This window comes from Gallinula chloropus, assembly GCF_964237585.1.
Source record: "Gallinula chloropus genome assembly, chromosome: 3".
NCBI classification, from domain to species: Eukaryota; Metazoa; Chordata; class Aves; order Gruiformes; family Rallidae; genus Gallinula; species Gallinula chloropus.
The window spans coordinates 110,574,928-110,595,420 of NC_140087.1; positions in this window are offsets into that span (position 1 = coordinate 110,574,928).

The window sequence follows — 20,493 nt, forward strand, 5'->3', positions numbered from 1 at the left end:
CAATTTATGCATAGTTTATTTTTAAATATGATTTCATGAAGAGATCTCTCGCTGTTCAGGACAAATTTAATTTCAGTAAAATTCTCATTTCTTGAATATATTCATGCTTCCTATCTTCTTGTTCTTATCTACTGCTTTGAGAGATTAGTTTTTGCTTAATGAAATCCTAGATCACATGGAGGAAAACCAGGAAAGCAAGAAGTTACTGATTATTTTTCCAAAATACTGATGAAGCCAGAGATAACTTATCAAAGACCTGGGAAAATGTGAAACTGTGGAGTTAATCTTTCATCTGTACATTGGTCTTGCCAGAACTGCATACATCTTGATGTCTTGACAGAGTCATGATAATGGCCTTGTTGTTCTGTGTTCATCTGAGTGTGTTGCACGCTTACGCTCAATGGGGCGTTGACAAGAAGTTGTGAGTCAGAGAAAAAAAAGGCTAAAATTTCAGATCTGACTAGCTGCATATTTACCAAAGTTGGATCATTTTACTCTTCATTTAATTCCTGATTTGTATTGGCAACCCCTGCCTCCCTCTCTAAGAAACCTTGTCTTTTGTAGTTGATAGTTTTCCCACACTGCTTGCATACCAACAGGAAAGTGTGGGATTTTATCTTTTTTCCCAAGACATCTAGGAATAGGACAAAATATACAATTTAGTGAGAGCTGGCATTAATTAGGTTGGTTCAAGGACTGAGTCAATTGATCTATCTGCTAAATGTTTCCTTTATAGTTAATTGAGGGGAAAAAATAAAGTAAATAAAAGACTCCACAGAAGACCCCTCCTATACTATTGAATGTCTGTTTGACAGGTAAGATGAACAGCTTTAGATGCTAACTTTTAGACCTCTAACTTTCAGTGAGGGAATGATTTTAAGAGCTTATGCCTCTCTCAGGGAGCTGATTGATAGATTAAATACCTAATTATCTTTGAATTTTTGCTTCTCACTTGGAATTTCTACAGATAAAATGTTTCCAGAATTTTTTTCCCCAGTACTGTATAAAGGAAGCACTATATTCCACCAATCTATAAATATGTTAGCATGCATTAATAATTAAATTTCATGCTGCTTATCTTAGAATTGCCTATGACTCTCTGTTGTCTACCTAACAACTCAAACTGTATATACCTTATGGCTTGATGTATATGCACACTATATGCATTAGTAATAACAAAAATCACATTATCTCAGGCAGCTGGTTCTAAACCCAGAGTATTTTGCCATTGATTCCTGATGGCAAATAGTGAGGCTTTTCTGGCTGGATCTAAATTCTACTGTAGAGAACCATGGTCTTTACATAAGATGTTATGCATTCTGTTTGGAGCATGATACAAACCAGGAAGAAACTGTTGATATCCATAAACACAAAGGGGGCAATGCTCTAGCATTCACATTTATACTGAATTCTGACACTGATTATACACTAACTAGGCATTATCCTTGCATTACATCCTGTACCATATGTTGCCATGTTCATACAAAAAAACCCCAACAAACTACTATATTTCTCAAACATTTTACAAAATATATTACCTTAAAATGAGAATATTGTTTACCAAATACTAATGTTTATTTTTCAGCCTGAGAAGCTGCATTTTTAGTAGTTTTCTTCAGTCAAAAGGCAAATTGTTTTCATTTAATTTGCCTCCACTAATCTATTCCTGGTAGAGATTAATTTTTGATTGATTGCTTTCTCACACTCAAATGCAAGGTATCATGGGACAAAGCCTCCACAGCAAGTAAGGAACATTTTATATAGTCCTTTTAATAAAAACAGACTTTAATTAGCTATACCAAGTTTGGGAAGTTTGAGACTATAACAGAAACAATACAGAGAAATTTACCCCAACCCATGAGTTTGGAGGTTATTACCATTGTTGGTGGATAAGGCAAATTCCCCTGTGTTAAAACCAGAAAGGGCAGGTTGAACGATTTATTTTTTTCCCTCAACTAATACCACACAAGCTGTTCTGTATGTGCAGGTATTCAAGTATTTAGGGACGTGAATGCAGTTAGGGAACAGCTCTCTGAAATAATAAGAGAAACTAAAAAAAACCCCCCTGAAACCAAAACACTTTTAACTTTTTAATTTAGAAAATTTTATCTGCAGCAATACAAGACAGCTGCTCTAGGGGAAATACCCTTCCTGCTAGGAAGGGCCAGGCTCTGGATGAGCTGCTCGCATTCTGCTGTCCAGCACCAGGAGTCTATTGGAGACCTAGTGGAACCAACCCCCTAAAATTAGTTTTTAGAGTTCAAATCTGGTGCCCTGGGAAAGTCAGCTACAAATATCCTGGGCAGAGGAAAGTATCCCACTAGTACTAGCTGGTACAGCATAAGGTCTGGGATCGTTTCTGCACAAGTCTCTTTTTTTTCCACTGGAGGCTCACTGTGCGTCCCCACCCTCTGTAACAAATAGGGGAACTGTAAGGATGGCCTGGCTCAGAGTTCCATAGACAGGTTTTGGTAATGTCAGGAGCACCAGGCGACTAATAGGGGTTTAAAAAGAGACTCAGCCTCGGATTGCCTTGAGGCCCATCTCCCCAGAGACAACTCCTGGGGAGCTGTGTAGACAGCTCAGACCTGAGTTGTCTTATAAGCAGAGGCTAAACAGATCAGTGCTGCATAATTCAAAGAACCAAAACCTGGGTTGAACCTTGAATTCCTTCAACATGTCCAGTTAACAATAAGCCCAGTCAAATCACTGTTCAGCTGCCTAGAAGGCAAGCCAGAGGGTTATCATTTGGCTTCAACTGGGCCCAGACAATGCAAAGAGATGCAACAGGGCATACAGAAGTGAACATCACCCATGAATAGATTAAGATAAGGGGAAAACACTGCTAATGACAAACACCCCAGATGTTGTTATCCACTCAGGCCCAGTCCTCCCCACTGTCACACAGATCAAGGATATAAACCCCCTCAGATCTGGGCTGAAAACTGGGAGTTGCTTTTCTAGTTCTGTGTTTGGCAGGTGAGGGGACTCTTCCCCTTGGCCAGGATGCTAGCTAAGGGAACATATTGAGACCCCTCACCTGAAGAGGGATAAGTGAATAAATATTTGATGTGTTTTAAGTTTGTAGTTGCAGGAGATTGGCTAACACACGTGGCCTGTGAGTTGTAATAGTGAGTTCAAGAATCTGCTGTGGTGATAATATTGAATTTTGTGAATTGCCTGAGGGCGGTAATAGTGGGGTTTGTGACTCTGTGATGGGTTGTAATATCTTATTTTGTGACTGTTGTGTTGACAGTAGTGCATTTCATGAATCTTTTGTGGCTGCAATCTGTAGTCTTACTTTGAACAGCAATAGTGCATTTCTCCATTGTATCAATAAAACCTGCAATAGTGACGTATTAAATCTGTCTGTGGCGTTTAAATAAATTGCTTATTTAAACCCTGCAGTCAAGTGTCTTTTCATCACAGGAACACCATGTTGCTTCAAGTCTCCTTTAGGATCTGTCCTTTGGCAAACCAGAAATGATCAATCAGCTCCTTCAGGAAGTAAGATGAGTATATCCACTCTACTTCAACAGCAGGAGTTGTGATCTTCTAGTTTCTCTGTCAGCTGAAGCAGTTGGGCAAGTAACCTCTTCATAAATAACTTGGATTGAGACCAATTGTTAGCACATTTTATTAAATTCTAATAACTAAACATCTTTTGAATCTAAAAAAGGGTAGTAATTTTCAAGTTAAATAAATAAAACTTATAGATAATCCTTTCACAGCCCAGATACTGGACTGTCTTTTTTTTTTTTTTTTTTAATTAAATGGATGGAAGAATACTGTAAGACCTAATTCTTCACATCTTTATGCATGTTGACAATGTGTGTAGAAGGAATATATTTCCCACTACTAACTTAATTCTTCTCCTCTTTGTCTTTTCCATTCCCACTCTTTTGTCACTGGTATAAAATAGGGACTCAGGAAAAAAATAGTGTTACTGCAACCTGGTATGTACAAGGGGCTGTGAAAGGTTTTTTGTGTATTTTTCTAGGGCTGGCACAGCAAAAAGTTATGGATGAGCAGAGAATCATATCAGTGTATCATCCGTGTGCCTCAAGAACCTCAGGAAGAATACAAGAGCAAACAACCTCACAGAAGTATGGTAATGAATGCACTGCCTCCACTTTTGCTGTCAGCTTTCTGATCTTCCAAGGCAGAAACCTCCAAACACTCTTTTCAGTAATGCAGAGGGAATGAAAACTCAATACAACTCACAGGTAAACAACCTTTCTTACCTCTCCTGTCAGACTTGCTCAAATAGTTTCAGCAGGTGGGCTCCCAGCAGCTGAGTAACAAGGAGGAATTTCATTGTTTTGTTCTGGGAGAGAAAATGTGACAAGCAGTGCATTTTTAAAGAGGGACTTACATGGACTGTATTTTTTTGAGACCTTATCTAAAAAAAAAATAAAGCTTTTGGAGTTAATTTAAACTGGCTTTTAGCCTTCCAAAGGACTTGTAATATCAGCACTTCCTTGATGTTTGTTTCACCCCTTATGGTCCTGCAGATGTGTCTCTTTCCAAGGGAATGATAATCAGCTTTAAATTTGAAATGATGAAATTCCATTTTTTCCCTTCAGCAGCATTGCTCATTTTTTGTGTGGTGGTTAATTTTGCAGTGCTTGTCTGAGGGACATGTTTCAAGACATTGAATGCCCTGTCCAAGCAACCTGAAAGAATTGACTGAGATTATAATAATTCTCTTGATAAAAGATTGATACACAAACCTTCAAGGCAATTAGAAACTCATTTCTGCCAATCTGATGTTTAATTCTTTCTCATATTTTGTTAATAAACAAGAGGCAGAAATATGAGGAGAGAAAACTGCAGCACTCTATTATTCCACAGGCACACAGCCTACTTGGTCTAGCAGAAATCCCTTAGTCTATAATGTTTAGTGTCAAACCTTATGTTATGTCTGGCTCTCAGGTACTTCATTTGAAGAACAGACTCATAGCACTTGTTCAGCTCCTGATCTGTTTTTTTCTGGGTAGGAATTTGCAGGAAATTACAGGTGAGACCCAGTCACCGTCCAAAGGTCCCTAATATTTATGTAAGCTTTTGGTGCCTAGTAAAATAGTCCTCCTGAAAGAATTGTTTAAAGTCTTTTTACTGTTGATTGAGAGAGAATCTAGCTTTGAAAGCTTTTCTACTTGCTCAAGTTGAACTTTGTGTGTTAATGAGGATATTTTATGGTTGTAAGACTTCAGACATCTCTAAGACTGTCTCTATTTATGCTTTTCTGTTACCTGGTCTGGCATCAAAAAAAATTGAGGTTTTCCTTCCAAGTATCTCCTTTCAAGTCTCAAATCTCTTGTAGGTGTGGCAGAACGTGTGAGACCTCAACCCTCTGGCTAAGGAAAAATTCACTAACTTTTTCATAGCCAGCCATTCTCCTATAAATATCACAACGTGATGTTTTTTCATTGCTGAAGCATTAATTTAAAATGTGGCTGCATGGAAATTTATAATTCTGCAAAGCATCGACCAAAAGCTATACAAATAGGTGGTGTTTTGAAATCCCTTTTAATTCCATAAACTACCAGTCACTAGAACCATTTGCTTTGCAATGTGGGCTGAATCTTAGTAATGCCACTAATTCATTTTGCAAAAGCAAAAAACATTGCCATCATTATCTCTCATAGCCAGCTTTATTCAGTTCTTGCTTAAACAACCAAAAAACACCATAAAAATCAAAAGTGGTAAATAAAATCATTTCAGCTAACCAAGTCTAAGCCATGCCATTTGGAAACTTTCTATAGGAGGCAGATGAACATTTCTAGAGGGAAATGAAATCGGTAGCTGTGGCAAATGGCATGAATCTCTTTCCAGAGCTACATCCATTTCTCCATGTTCCATAGAAAAGTCCTTATTATGCTAGAAAAATAATTCTTAGAGATTTTAGGCAAGAGGAGTCCTTCCCAACCACCCCAAAATCTCTAAGATGTGTATTTTCTTTCTCATACCGTGAAACCCAAAGCCAGTTTCCTTTCTTTTGTTGCATAAGCTGTCTAAAATGCTACTACTCCTATATATGTTGTAATATGTTGATTAAGTTAACAGGTATCATGTAAAAAACTTCCCACAGGAAAACAGTACAGGGATGAACACAGCAAGGAATTTAGAACTTCAAACACTTGAGTATGATTTCCGGATGCTGTCTTAAAATAAAAATTACAAAAATTTGTTCTTAAATTGGGATACTAGTTACTAATAGTTTTATTTTCCATTAACAAGTATTTTAATACAAGTAGGGTACTTAAATGTTCAAATCAAGTCCCTCAATATGAAAATACTGCAAGAGAAATTAGTAAAAGTTAGAACCTGCAGGTTTTACTACACATTGTCAGGTAAACCCTGACTACACATCATCAGGTAAACCCTGAATGTCAAGTCCTATTATTGAGAACAACCATATAAGAATATTATTTTCATTGGTATCTTCAAAAATGTCTTGTAATAATTATACTCTCCTACAATTTGCATATGAAGCTGATAGTTCATTCTGAGAGCTTGCCAATATTTTGATTAGCCACTGTCACATTTCAGCATGAAAAGCTTTTTCCTTTATTGACTGAGCAAAGTCATCTAATGCAAAACATAATTGTATCCTAAGTGGTAGAGGTCTTTCTTCTGGTGTGTGCTGGATTTACTTAGGCATGTCATTTGCTCTATCTTTTTAATAACACTCGGAAAACAAAGGATAGCTGTTGATGTTTTGCCAGCCTTTCAGTTAGTTCATGTTAGTAATCTCTAATAAATTTGAAGGTTCCCATCCCTTTTTACTATTTTATTTCTTAAAAAAATGGGTTTATATCTTGCTTTACAACATGTGTAAAACGTTTGGTTGCAGATATTAGCATTATTCTATGAATATCTCCTTCTCAGGTTTATAGACTCTTTGAAAGGAGGATTTTAAAGCTTCATTTTGAGAAAAGTATATACATTTATTTTTAATAATGATTACTTATTCTTTTTCTGTATTAGGTTTTGCATTAGGAATATTTAAATATTGGTTAGCTCTTGAAATAGGCTATTTTAAGAGAAGTAAATGATTGTATAAAAAAGAAAAGTCATGATTTGAGTGAAAACTGTGTTTTTATCGAAGGAATAATTTTGTGAACTAGGTATTGCACTTATTCAACTTATTGTCAGTATGAAAATTATAAAAACAATTTCAAAATTTACTATGAATTTCCTTTCATTTTGCTTTAAAAGCTTTCCCAACTTTTTTTTTTTTTAGGAGAAAATACAGGTAAGAATAAGAGACCAAAAGGAATTGGACAAAGTGATTCAAAAGAGGCTCTCCTAAACCACAAAAGGAACATATTTTTTATTTCTGTTTAAGTTTCAAAACTCATACATGAAAATTAAAATTTAATCAACGTTTAAAAAAAGTATTTTTGCAGTAGTGAATTTCAGAGAGAAAAATAGAAGGGAATTCCAGTACTGATTTGTTATAGCTTTTACTAACTTTGTTCTCTTTCTGTAGAAGTTCTTGTCGGCATAAAATCTTTTCTGCTACTGGTTTAAACCTCTTCTGAAAAACTATGCTTTCTGAAGAAGACCTCAAAAAAAGTGTTTGCAGTTTTACACATGTATTGATGCTTCCTTGCAATATCTTTCTTAGGAAAAATTGTTGGCACTAGTATACTCTTTCCTAAAATATATGAGACTTTTTTTTCAAATGTTAAAGTATGGGCATCTTTCCACAATTCTGTCACACGGTTCACTTCATTCCATTTATTTAACCCAATATTGGTCACAAGCAGACTTTAATAAATAAGGAAGACACCCTACATGCTTTCTAGCTTATTTTCTAGCATATTTTTGAAACAGTGGTTGGTAAGGTTCAAATTAGAAATTAAATACCCCAAGGGATCGAGGATTCTTTCAGGAATAAGGTTTTTAAACTCATCATCGCAACAGGTCACTATGACTTTCTACAGCCACCACAGGCCAATTTACCATAACTAAATATTTTCCTCACCTATTCATAGCTATTCCCTTTCTAAGGACCTTGCACTGATAGCTACTGAAGTTGCATACATTGTTTTAGATACCCTTTAATAAAAACTGGATATTCTGCATCCTAGTCACTCCATAAACTGTGTTGGTAAATATTTAAATATATACAGTACTTGTTTATATAAGACATAATGACTTTCAATTGGGTTGATTAGATATGCCTGACTGAAAGTACGTTAATAATTTACTCTTCATCAATTTGTTCCAGTGCCTAGAGGGCTCTGAGAACATTTAAAAAAAAAATCCTGAAATGTTAAACAGGAAAACAACTCAATTTATCTGAACAGTGCATGCTATTTCCAAATTAAAAAAAAAAATAATCAAACATATGCTAGTAGATTCATATAGGCAGAGATTCAAACCGCAAAGAACCAAACAATTTCAGTTCAGACCTCTAGGCAATTTGCAGGTGAACAGGAGAAAGAGATAGTAAGGAGGCATTACCTTTCTATATAATGCTGATCTGGGTTTGACCTAGAGTTTTTGACCCAAGGCTTTTCTGCTTTCTGATGAGCTTGACATATACAAAAGGAGAAAGTCAGAGATTTTACCAAAGACATGCGTGGAGAGAAAAATTATTAATCTTTGTTTCAATTAAAGATTTTCCATCCTGAAGTATGTATTGTTGATCTCATTAATTTTGCTGTTGTGAATAAGCCACACTAGAAACTTTGAAATACAGTTTTAGACAGAATCGCTTCATGTTAATATCAATGGGGACTGAAAATTTCAAATAGAAGATCATGTAGTTCCTTACAAAAATTATTTCCTACTCAGAGATAACAGTCTTTTGTACCAAACTATGCATCTAAAATGGGGATGTTTTCAGAGACTGCTGATCAAAGTCTAATTTTCCATTGAGCGTGACAGGACACCAGAAGATATATGAATAGTGATGTCATTGTTTTCTTTCATGCTGAGTCTTGTGGGATTTGGCTCCCCAAGAAACTACTGCAAAGTGTGATTCAACAGTCCACACACAGTTTTGTGGTGTCATTTGCTCCTGGTCTGGTAGCTCACTTGGCTTCCAGCTGATTTTCTACCTGTGTTGTATGTAGCAGTCCATCTAGATGTTTCTTACATCCCTAGGGCATTTCACATGGCGTTACAGATGTACGAGAACAATTAGAAAACGACGTCAGCATTCACAAGTGATGGGTCAATACAGTTAATGGGGTCAGTGAGTATTTCAGCCACCCAGCTGCAAGAGGCTCAGTTTAAATGCCATAGTATATTCATCTCCCTGAGGCCTGAGTCCTCTCCTGGCCCTCAGCACCCTCCCAGTAGATGCTGTCAAATATGTACAATGGCATTAAGTGCCTATGTGGAAGTGGAGAGTTTAGTTTAATGTGACTACACAGAGGTATCTAAATGTTGGTGCTTACAAATGTGCAAAGTGTGTGGTGAGGACACTGATTCCATATGAAGGCCCTGAGGGCCTTTTCAGGTGATCCAGAGCCCCTGACACCATTTGGTTCTAATCTAGTGGAGCAGAATCTGAATGGAGGCCTGTGACTAATGGTGTTCCCCAGGGCTCGGTGTTGGGTCCAGTTCTGTTTAATATCTTCATTGACGACCTTGATGAGGGAAAAACATCCACCCTCAGCAAGTATGCCAATGATACAAAGCTGGGAGGAGTGGCTGACATTCAGGAACACTGCGCTGCCATCCAGTGAGACCTGGACAGGCTGGAGAGCTGGGCAGGGAGAAACCAGATGAAGTTCAACAAAAGCAAGTGTAAAGTCTTGCACCTGGGAAGGAATAACCATCTGTATCAGTACAGGCTATGGGATGACCTGCTGGAGAAGAGCTCTGTGGAGAAGGACCTGGGGGTGCTGGTTGACAGGTTGGCCATGAGCCAGCAGTGTGCCTCGGTGGCTAAGAGAGCCAATGGGATCCTGGGGTGTATCAGGAGGAGTGTGGCCAGCAGGTCAAGGGAGGTGATCTTCTCCCTCTCCTCTGCCCTGGTCAGGCCCCACCTGTAGTATTGTGTCCAGTTCTGGGCTCCCTGGTATAAAAAAGACAGGGACCTCCTTGAGAGAGTCCAGAGAAGGGCTACAAAGATGATTAATGGCCTGGAGCATCTCCTCTATGAGGAAAGGCTGAGTGAGCTGGGACTGTTCAGCCTAGAGAAAAGAAGACTAAGGGGGGGACCTTATTAATGTTTATAAATATCTTAAGTATGGTATGCAGGGAGAATTGGCCAGCCCCTTTTCAGTGGTCTGTGGTGACAGAACAAGGGGCAAGAGCCACAAATTGGAGCACAGGAAGTTCCTACCAACATGTGGAAGAACTTTTTCACAGTGAGGGTGACAGAGCACTGGAAGAGGCTGCCCAGGGAGGTGGTGGAGTCTCCTTCTCTGGACCTCATCAGCAATCTGCAGAATCAAGGCCAGTTTGAATGAAAGGTTGCTCATTGCATCATCTATCACTTCACTCACTTCACCGAAGGCAAGGTATTGTGTACAGCATTATAGGACATAAGCAGTACCCAAAACTTTGCATTTTCATTTTGCTTAGTTGCTGCTGTTTTTCCTGGAGATGACATTTCTGTATTGGATGGTGGGGGTTTCTTTGGGCAATGAATCATACTTAGTCATTCTGGAGCCCAATAGATGCTCAAATATAGCCAAGAAATTTCAGCATTCATTCATCCACTCATGGTATATTTTGTAACTATTTCCTCTGAAAGTACAATAAATGCTGCAACTGAGACTACACCAGATTCTATTGCTCTATCTAGTTCCTTCCACATGTAAAATGTGAGTAAATAGCTTCAGGTTAGGTTTGAATGTCAGCTTTGTTACTGGCTTATGAACCAGAGGTGTTATGTGAATAGTAAGCATTTTCATGTCTCCAAGGCTGGATTCCACAGTTTTCACGGTTGAAAAAGGATAGAAACTGTTCTTCTTGTTTCAGAAATCATAAAGGTCTCCAGTTTCCAAAGATAAGAATGCAGTACTCATCAAACATTTTCCACAGGAGACTTATGACAGTTTCCCAAATCAAATCACATACACATAAACATGGACACGCACACACACAGATACAGAGATTAGCCTATGGTCAAGATTTTCTCTCTTGGTGAATTGTAGTGAATGACTCACTATTCTTTGTTGGAAGATGATCTTTGAACTCTTTTCCTTCATCAATATGTCAGCAGATAATTACTTTCAGCCATAATTCTTTTCAGGTAAATCTGGTACCTTCCAGATTAGGCTACAATTAGGTAGTGGGGGTTCCAGGTACAGGAGTGTCTGATCATCCCAACTCACTGCACGTGTAGTCAAGACATGGACACAATGTTGGGATTGCAAAAAGCCCCAGGGCATCACCACAGTCATTTACAGCTTTGGATTTATCTATCCCTTACATTTTGTGAAACATTTTTATTGTTCATAGCTAATATCAAAAGGAATAAACCCAACCACGTATACTATATAGCCTTCTGTGTATGTGGTGTCTCTATGAACACTCATAGCTTGCCTGAAAATAGGACCCTGTGCATTAAAAGTATTGAAAATTACTGATGTGTATGTTTGGATAAAACTGGAGTTCTTTTAGCTTTCAGTTATTGTGAGAATATTTTAAAAGTTACATAAAAGGTAATAAATGCTATGATAAATGAAGACTGGGGGGAAAACATTGGAGTACTCTGTCCTGAAAGAGTATTCTTTGTGCACTGAAAGCATTTCAAGATGTTCAGACCTTTTTCTTCTCTGGCATAAATTCAGTTTCAAAGCAAGCTGAAATATCCAGTGTAAGGCACAATGAAAGACTGTTTCTGCTGGATGTAACTTCTGTCCCTAAGTAGCCTGAAGTAATGGCAGACTTTACAGAATACACTTTGATGGTAATATAGATTGTCTTAATAGGTCAACACAAAAAACTGGCAGAGAAAAATAAACAAAAACCCTACTTCTAGTAAAATTAATCAGTTTGAGAAAGTAAATAGCTTAGCTATTGACAAAAGAACACTGATCAAAGAGCACCATGAAAACAATCAGTTATTTTTGAAAGGTGACAGAGACATGAATAGTAAATAAAATACCATTAGACAGTAAATCACTTTAACATCAAAGATGTCATCTGGAAGTAAAAGAGCGATGACATTAGAAATTATAACATAGCAAATATGTTATAAGGAACTGCAGACATGTAGTCAAAGTTGATAATAGCTTTGCTCTTCTGTAGTGTCTTTCATCCAAGGATCTTAAGGTATTTAAAAAACCCTACCCTGCTCTACCTAGTTTGTAGATGAAAGTGGAATTCAAGTTAGGATATCAAGCTGGATAAAGACAAGATAAAGATAAAACTGCAAGGGCTTATTGCATCTGACTTTAAGTTTAAAAATAGGTCTTTATGTCATTCAGGCACTTTCTATAGTCAGTGTAAGCAAATAGGAACAAGAAGATGATTCATTTTACATGTCTCAAACCTAAGTTAAGATGTTTTTAGAATTTCTGAAGAATAGCACTTTCAAAATGTTTATTTACTATATGACAAGAAGCTGAAGTCCTTACCCTGGATGTTGTTGTCTACACTGCAGAATCTTCAGAGTCCAAGGACATTAACCTTTGGTTCAAGAAGGCACCTAACTAGCTCAGATGTGAGTCTTATTTAGGTTGTAGGTAGGAAAACTGCACAAAGAAGGCATGAAAAACATCAGCAACCTTCTGATAGATCTATGCTCCTTGCTGAATCTGTTTGGCTTTAAAATTTTACATGGTAAAGCAGTGCATAAGGAAGAATCAAAGTACATAAACTGATGGTGCTTAATATTAAACATGGGGAAACTTTAAGAAATGAATATGCATCTATTAGCTGAGAAAGGACAAAATGAAAACAGAACCTTTTACGTTACTGATGAATATTGTGATCTATCAGGTTGCTTGAGTCAAGCTGAGATAGTAAAGATTTAAAAGAAAGTAATATTTAAGAGACTCTTTTTTTTTTTTTTTTCTAATTTCCACTAAGGGGAAAATAAAATATTTGGGTTCACGTACGTACACTGAGCTCAGGCTGTTTTGTGAGAATAACAATTTCAAATCTGAATGCTTTTCCAATAACATTCACTTGTATCACATGATATCACCTATTTCTTCCAGGCTGTCAAGACTTTCCTTGTGCCTTTTCCCTCTCCTACCTTAGATATAATTTTAGTAAAGATTTTTGAAACACTGGTCCCCAGGGGTCATCCTTTATGCACTTGTCATCTCTTCCTGCAGTGACATGTTCAAGTGGTATAATAATATGAATCTTCTATTAATTTATCTCTTTGAAAGATTAAGTTGTTCTTTCCATTCTTGTAATTAGACTTTGGAATGGAGGCTCCCTGGACATTTGTGTGTCTAACTACATTTTCCGCCCCCCACCCCCCCCTCCCCCTTATCTTCTTACTGCTACAAAAAAACCCATCCCTGGTATGGTCATGGTTATACCATTCCATAACTTGAAACAACTACACAAACACAATTTTTCCTACCTTTAATCAGGCTGACTGAAAATTTAACACTCTTTCTTTAGCTGTTGACTTAAGCACCAGAACTGTGACCTACACACACTTCAGTTTAAAGACAGATGTTGTTCTCTATGAATAAAGCATGAGAAAATAAATGCAGCTATAATATGTACATGCTCAGTGAAAAACGTGAAGAAAATAAAGACTAGCTTTTGTGCTGGGATGTATTAAATTAAAAACTAATCTTCATACTCTTCATTGCAGCAATGTGAAAGAAGAGAAAAAGAAGCTGCAGTAACTTATAGCATAGAAATAATATGACAAAGAGGCTATTTTTGGTTTGCAGTAGGAAAGAAAGAAATGCTGTTCTGTGGAGTAGAAGATCATTACAGTTCTTTATACAATGAAAAGATAAATAATCAGATGAAATTCCATTGTCAAGGTTTTGGCCCAGCCAGCAGCCAAGCACCACCCAGCCACATGCTCATTCCCCCGTGGTGGAATGGCAGAGATAATCAGAAGGGTAAAAGTGAGAAAACTCGTGGGTTGAGGTAAAGATAGTTTAATTAGTAAAACAAAAGCCATGCAAAATAAAACAAGGAATCCATTCCCCTCTTCCCATGAGCAGGCAGGTGTTCAGCCATCTCCAGGAAAGCAGGGCTACACCACATCTAACAGTGACTTTGGAAGACAAATGCCATCACTGCGAAGGCCTCTACCTCCTCTCCCTCCCCCTGCCTTCCTTTTTCTTCCCCCCACCTCTTGTATTCTGAACATTCTATCATATGTTGGGGTATATCCCTTTGGTCAGTTGGGGTCAGCTGTCCCACCTGTGTCCCCTCCCAGCTGCTTCTGCACCCTCAGCCAGCCTGCTGAAAAGGCCTTGGCTCTGTGTAAGCACTGCTCAGCAAGAACAAAACCACTTCTATATAACAAAAGCTTCTCTATCTTATCAGCACTGTTTTGAGCTCAAACCCAGAAGATAGCTCCATAGTAGCTACTATGAAGAAAAGGAACTCCATCTCAGCTGAAACAGGACAGACATGAAGACACAAAATTGCTTCCATTAAAAATGCTCAGACATGTTTTTGTGCATACTTACCTCAAAACAGCCCTGAGGCTCCCAGAAACAGTGTGCTCCAGTTTCAGTCTTTCCAAAACCCCCTCTTTCCTCCTTGTCAGCAACTACTGGATTTATGCACAGCTCAGAACATTCACTGGCTTTTTTCTCATTAGCCAGGGGAGGGAATTTAAGCAAGATGTTAAGAAAAATAATTAATGTTGTCAATAATGCGGATTTCTTGTCATAACATTTCTCTGGAAGATCAAACTGAATACATGGTGTTTGAATTATTTTAAGTACTTCTTTAATAGGAGGCCCACATAAGCACCCAATATCTTTTTACTAGTTAAGTGTTAGGGATTAGAAGATTCTGGCTGTTTATTTGGGATGTTTTTCCTTATAAATGTCTAACAGAAACAGAAGACCTGGGAAGAAGGTGAGAGCAGGTATAGTATTCCTCCAGAAGAAGCAAAAATTTAGGTCAGAAGTTGTCATTGCGAAGTTGTCATTGAGATCTTGAATGAAAAAATGGTTTCATTTGAAGATTTCAGTGATGTAGTGTATTCCCAAATATATACCTGAGATATAAAGAAGTTGCATTAAAGTCCTTTGGAAGTCTGCTACTACACCCTAGAGCACAAATATCCCGTGTTTGATATTCTCCTGTATGCTGAAAGAACTCCATATCTTTATTTTTACTATAATATATTTCATATTGAAAGGGACCTCTGGGGGTCTCTAGTCCAACCTTTTGCTCAAGGCACAGTTATGAGATCAAACTAGGCTGCTTCTTTTTTTATCCTGTCAGATCTTGAAAACCTCCAAGGATGAAGACTGAATAACCTTTTTGAGCAACCTGAGTCATCGCTTGACTGAACTCATGGGCTTTTCTTTAACGCAGCCTGAACCTCTCTTGTTTCAATTTATGCCCATGGTCACCTCATCCTCCAGTGATGCTTGGAGCTTGGTTCCCTCTTTCTGATAACATCCTTATAGGTATTGGAAGACTGCCATTAAGAGTCCACACATCAGATGTCGGTTCTTCAGGTTGAAGAAGGCTGGAGAGGTGTTGTTAGAAAAGTGAATGGGAAATTAAAAATTCTAACTACTCTATAGTGATACATTGTAAATAAGGAGTGATCTGTTGTGGAGGGTAATGTGGCCCAGCTACAGAATGAGTTAAACTGGTTGGAAACAGGAATGTTAGAGATGGAATGAATTCATGTAAAGGAGCTAAGTTTCCTTTAGCGATGGGATAAGAAATAGCCATGGTACTGTCTTGTAACAAGCCTGGAATGCAAACATTCAGGAGCTATCTTTGGGCTGCAGAGCTGGGCTAGGGAATGCACCCAGCACTTGGTTCAGGTGCCTGATGCTAATGCTCAAATGATTGGTTGTCATATAAAGTGTGTGAATCCAATGTGTGGCTGGTGGAGATGCTCCCATTGAGTCATGAAAGGGGTATCAGAAAGGACACACTTGCTTTCTAAACTCCTTCTCAGAGAGGAGACTAGGTACATCTAGGTTCAGTCTTAGTGCCAGTCTTGGTCAATGGCTTATGTCTAAAGGATTATGTGTAGCCCCATATCAGAGCCAATTTTTGCCTGGTAGAGCTACCAAAGGACTGTAACTGAGAGAGGCTTGCAAAGTTGAAGCTGATAGAAAGTTTATTAAAACAACAGATAAAAAGAGTTTGGGATTGACACTAATAAATGCACTCACTGCAATAACACTAAAACATCATGATAATGACAGAAAAGTGCTATCCCAGGTATTCTTCAACAACAAGTGAAGTTGCAATGCTTACCAAGAAGATGTCCTTATCTTGTGTAGAGGAGAAGGAGCACAGGCCCTTGAGTGCCTCTTTGGGGTTTCAATCTCATCTATCCCCCTCAGGGGTAACTTCCTCAATACCCTTTATACTCCAACCTTAGCTGTTCTGCTACCTGGGATGACATTTAACATCACTCGGGTAGAGAGTTGAGTACTTTGGCAATATATGTTCAGCATGTATTCTTTTTAGCTCATTATCATATTTAGGGGTATCAGGTTTTATATTCATTTCATCGATAATTAAGCCAAAGTTCTCACTCTGGTCTCCATGGTCTTCAAACTTCTGTGTAGAAACCATTTATCTGTTTGTTCTGCAGTCTCTAGCCTAAACAGGGCCATCCTGCCTCTCTAAGTGTTCCTCTTTAGGCTGCTTCTCTTTGCAACCTTGTAGATCTCCATGCCTCAACAGAACCCAAAGGTTGAGATGTGTAAGGGATATCAAGGATAATAAGATAAGGCAAAAAGTTGGGGGGAAAAAAGAGAAATAGTTTAGTTGCAATGGATGGATAAGTGGATATTATCTTGAATAGAAACTAGACAAGGGATTTTGCTTTAAAATGTCAACTAGTAGAAGGTAACAAGAAAACAAAAAAGTTTAAACAAGTAAGGGCTCCAATGAATGAAGTGATAACATTACCATTTTGGAAGCTACACTGAAGCCCTCAGGATCCATCATGTGCTTATAGTTAAATGAGTACTTAGTTATTCTGTTGAATTGTAACATGGAAATTTTGTCTCTTACTTTGATAGTCACTCATTAAGAAAGACCTCTGCAAAGCAGCCAATCACATCTGAAAGAGTAAGTATGCAGGGGACACCAGTGGTCCTGGAGGAGCACATGCTAGTCATAGTGCCACAACTCCAGGGAGTGGCAATATTGTCAGCAAGTGCACGTTGTTAATTACTTTTTTTTTTTTTTAAATTCTCTTAGCTCTAATAAACTGGATCTAAGCACCTGCAGTCTAGCCCTGAGCCTGTGAGAGCATGAAAATTCCATCAGGCTGTTGTAATAGCTGAGCTTCCTTCTTCTAAATCCAGCCAAGAGGTTTGGCTCCTAAAATCTGGATACCCAAGAGATTTCAAAGATTCTGCAAAAGCAAAGTGATTGAACAAAAAGTACCCAAACTCATCTGACTTATTTGTACAACTGTCAAGATGTACTGACAATAGAAGGAATAAATTTCCTGGATGAAAGACATGAGCAGGAAGCGTTTTAAATAAGCGCAATAACTTCGCAGATGGTGGATATAGTATACCACAGTTCATCAGATTATAATGAGTCGATGAATGTGAGATAATCTGAAGTGACAATACAATCTGATGCTTGCTCTCCGTTTCACATTAAGAAATGCACAGTATTTCAACAGAAATAGGTAATTACTTGTACAATACGCTTATTTTAATTCTCAGAAGGCAGAGAAGGAATGTGCAGTTATGGCATGGCTGAATACCTATAATTTCAGGATTAAAAAGGGCATTTTGAAGTCTTAAAGTTATAGTTAAATTTTGTTCTAATACCCCCCAACCTATTATGAAAAGCTCCTAATGGAAACCTTTTACAATGTGACATGCCTCAGGCATATTCAAATTTCTGTTTGACATTTCCAAGAGTACCATAATCTAACATGACTGACAAGCTGTTCTGCAGAAAATGAAGCTTGAAATAAACCTGTGTTGTATTAAGTGCCACTATAGATAAAATAGTTGATTGTACTTTACCCTGTATAATTCCTAAAAAATAACTCTGTGAAGGCTTCTCACTGTCAGGGTACTTAGATGACTGCTGCATGGTCCCCGAAGAACTAGAATGAGGCAACAAAGTGTGCATTACTATTAAGAGCTGCATTAAGATGGCATGTTAAAGTTATTTTTACTTGTGAAAACCTCTCTGCTATACTGTCTAGTTGTTAATGGTTTTAATTAACCAGTTCCCCAGTTCATTCTTTTCTGAAGTGTTTTGCTAAATATTTGTCAGACAACCCAAGTAAACTCCAATAGCAAAAAATTGATAATTACTTAGTATGAACAGAAAAAACATAATGAATCAAAACCATTTTTTTAAGTTCTATTAAGCTTCATGAGTCTCATTTCTCTCTGTTTACTGGGAAGAGTATTAATGAGTCAAAGCTGCAAGATTAGTTTCACTGAATCAATGGCAATTTTCATTGCTCCTCAAAAGAAGCCTTACTGCCTGTTTTGTTTCCACATGCATAACTTCTTTAAGATGACAAAATAAAATGACTAACAGGTGTTAAATGTAAGTATTGACAAAAGGATCTTAAAATAATCAGACACATTTGTAAAAAATTCCTTTTGATATTCCAAGACTTCTAATGCATGTATTTCTGCAGTTTGTGCATGTTTGTGTGCTAGGAAATAAAATTTGTCTATCTTTTTGTCTGCTTGAACCTCAATTACCTTAGATTTTCATGTATGTAAAATACCAAAAAGGGACACAATCACTTTCCAAATATTTTATCAATGCCTTTTAAGGCTGTAGTGACTTAATTGATCATGACTGGTATCATCACAAATCCTAGATGTAGTCTGTATTGAGACGCGCTTATCACAGCATCAAAAGATACCACGCTGCTCTGAACAAAGTGACCAGTGCTACAGACTGACACAGACCAGTACCTTTTTGCTTATTACCTCATTAATAAAATGATTCCCCTGTGTCAAAGGTAAATCATTCCTCCTGGTACTATTCCAAGAAATAAAACAGCCAGCTAGCTTTCTGCTACAGCTTTCTATTAACTTCAGTGTGGTGACTAAAACCTTTCACATTACCCACATAATTATTTCTATTGAGCATTTGCAATTATACTTGAGCTATTATTTTGGGTCATGGTACTCCATCGAAAATAGAGCTTCCATGTTTATATGAATCTAAACTGTCTTCTAATATATTCAGATAATAATTAATTATTATTATTATTGTTCTAGTAAATAACACACCTTTCTGTATCAAAGAATAAAAATATTATTCAGGAAATTAGAATCATAGAGTCCAAGTTTTAAAACTCCATGTCATCTTCATAGATTGTATACATTCTAGATTCTGTAAATAGTAAAACTCTTATTACAAAAAGCGTGTTTCTTAAAGACATTAAATATCATTTAAACTGGGATAATACATCAATTATGCTTATATATAAAAGACATTTTATTTCAGAGAACAACTGCAATCCTGGCTACATTAAGTCCTGGTGTCACTGCTTTCACTGAGGTTGCTACAAGCATGACAATGACCTATTTATAATCACTGGTACATTTTAAAGAATTATAAATTCTAAAGCATTTTAAACAGTAGGTTTATAAGGGTAATAGTTAAATAATTGGCACAAAACCATACTGCAAAAGTGAATGCTTGTCAGTTCAAGCAGGTGCACTCAGACAATGTAAGGCAATATGCACAATATAGTAGGTGGACCATAAAGGTCCTTTAACATTCTGTGTCTGTGTATATCCATCCCTGTAGAAAGAGCAATGCTTGTTTCAGCAGTGCTGCTGTTCTGGATAGCCTTTGCTGGGAAGCTGATGGTCTGAGACCTGCCTTGTACTGTGCTGTGCTGTGCTTGTTCTGCAAGTGCATCAGCTGGTTCTGCAGATCTCTACTCTGATGCCATTGAAAGACATAGACAGGTCAGTTCTTAGGTAAAGCTATAAGACATTTACATTCTTGAATGAGTTGTGTAGCCTTACATACAGCATGCCAACCAGGGAGCAATAATCCCAGATCTCAAAAGTCAGATCATTTGGCTGCTCTTCACAATCCATGCTTTTGAATTTTACAAAACAAGTGCAAGAACAAATCACAACCAAGAAAAGAAGTATTAAATGAAGCTACCTACTAATTGTCTGGCAAGGCATGACCTTCCTATGCACACAAACATTGCCTTCTGCTCCGAAGATTAAAAACCTGTCCTTTTTTGAAGAAGTGAGAAGCCATTTCCAGCATTGCTTCCTGGGGGGGAGGAGCAAATGATACACTGAAAGACATGGGTGCCACCCAGAGTAACCTCAGCCAGCTGGAGGAATGGGCCAGCAAGGACTGCATAAAGTTCAACAGAGACAGAGGCAAAATCTTGCACCTGGGCTG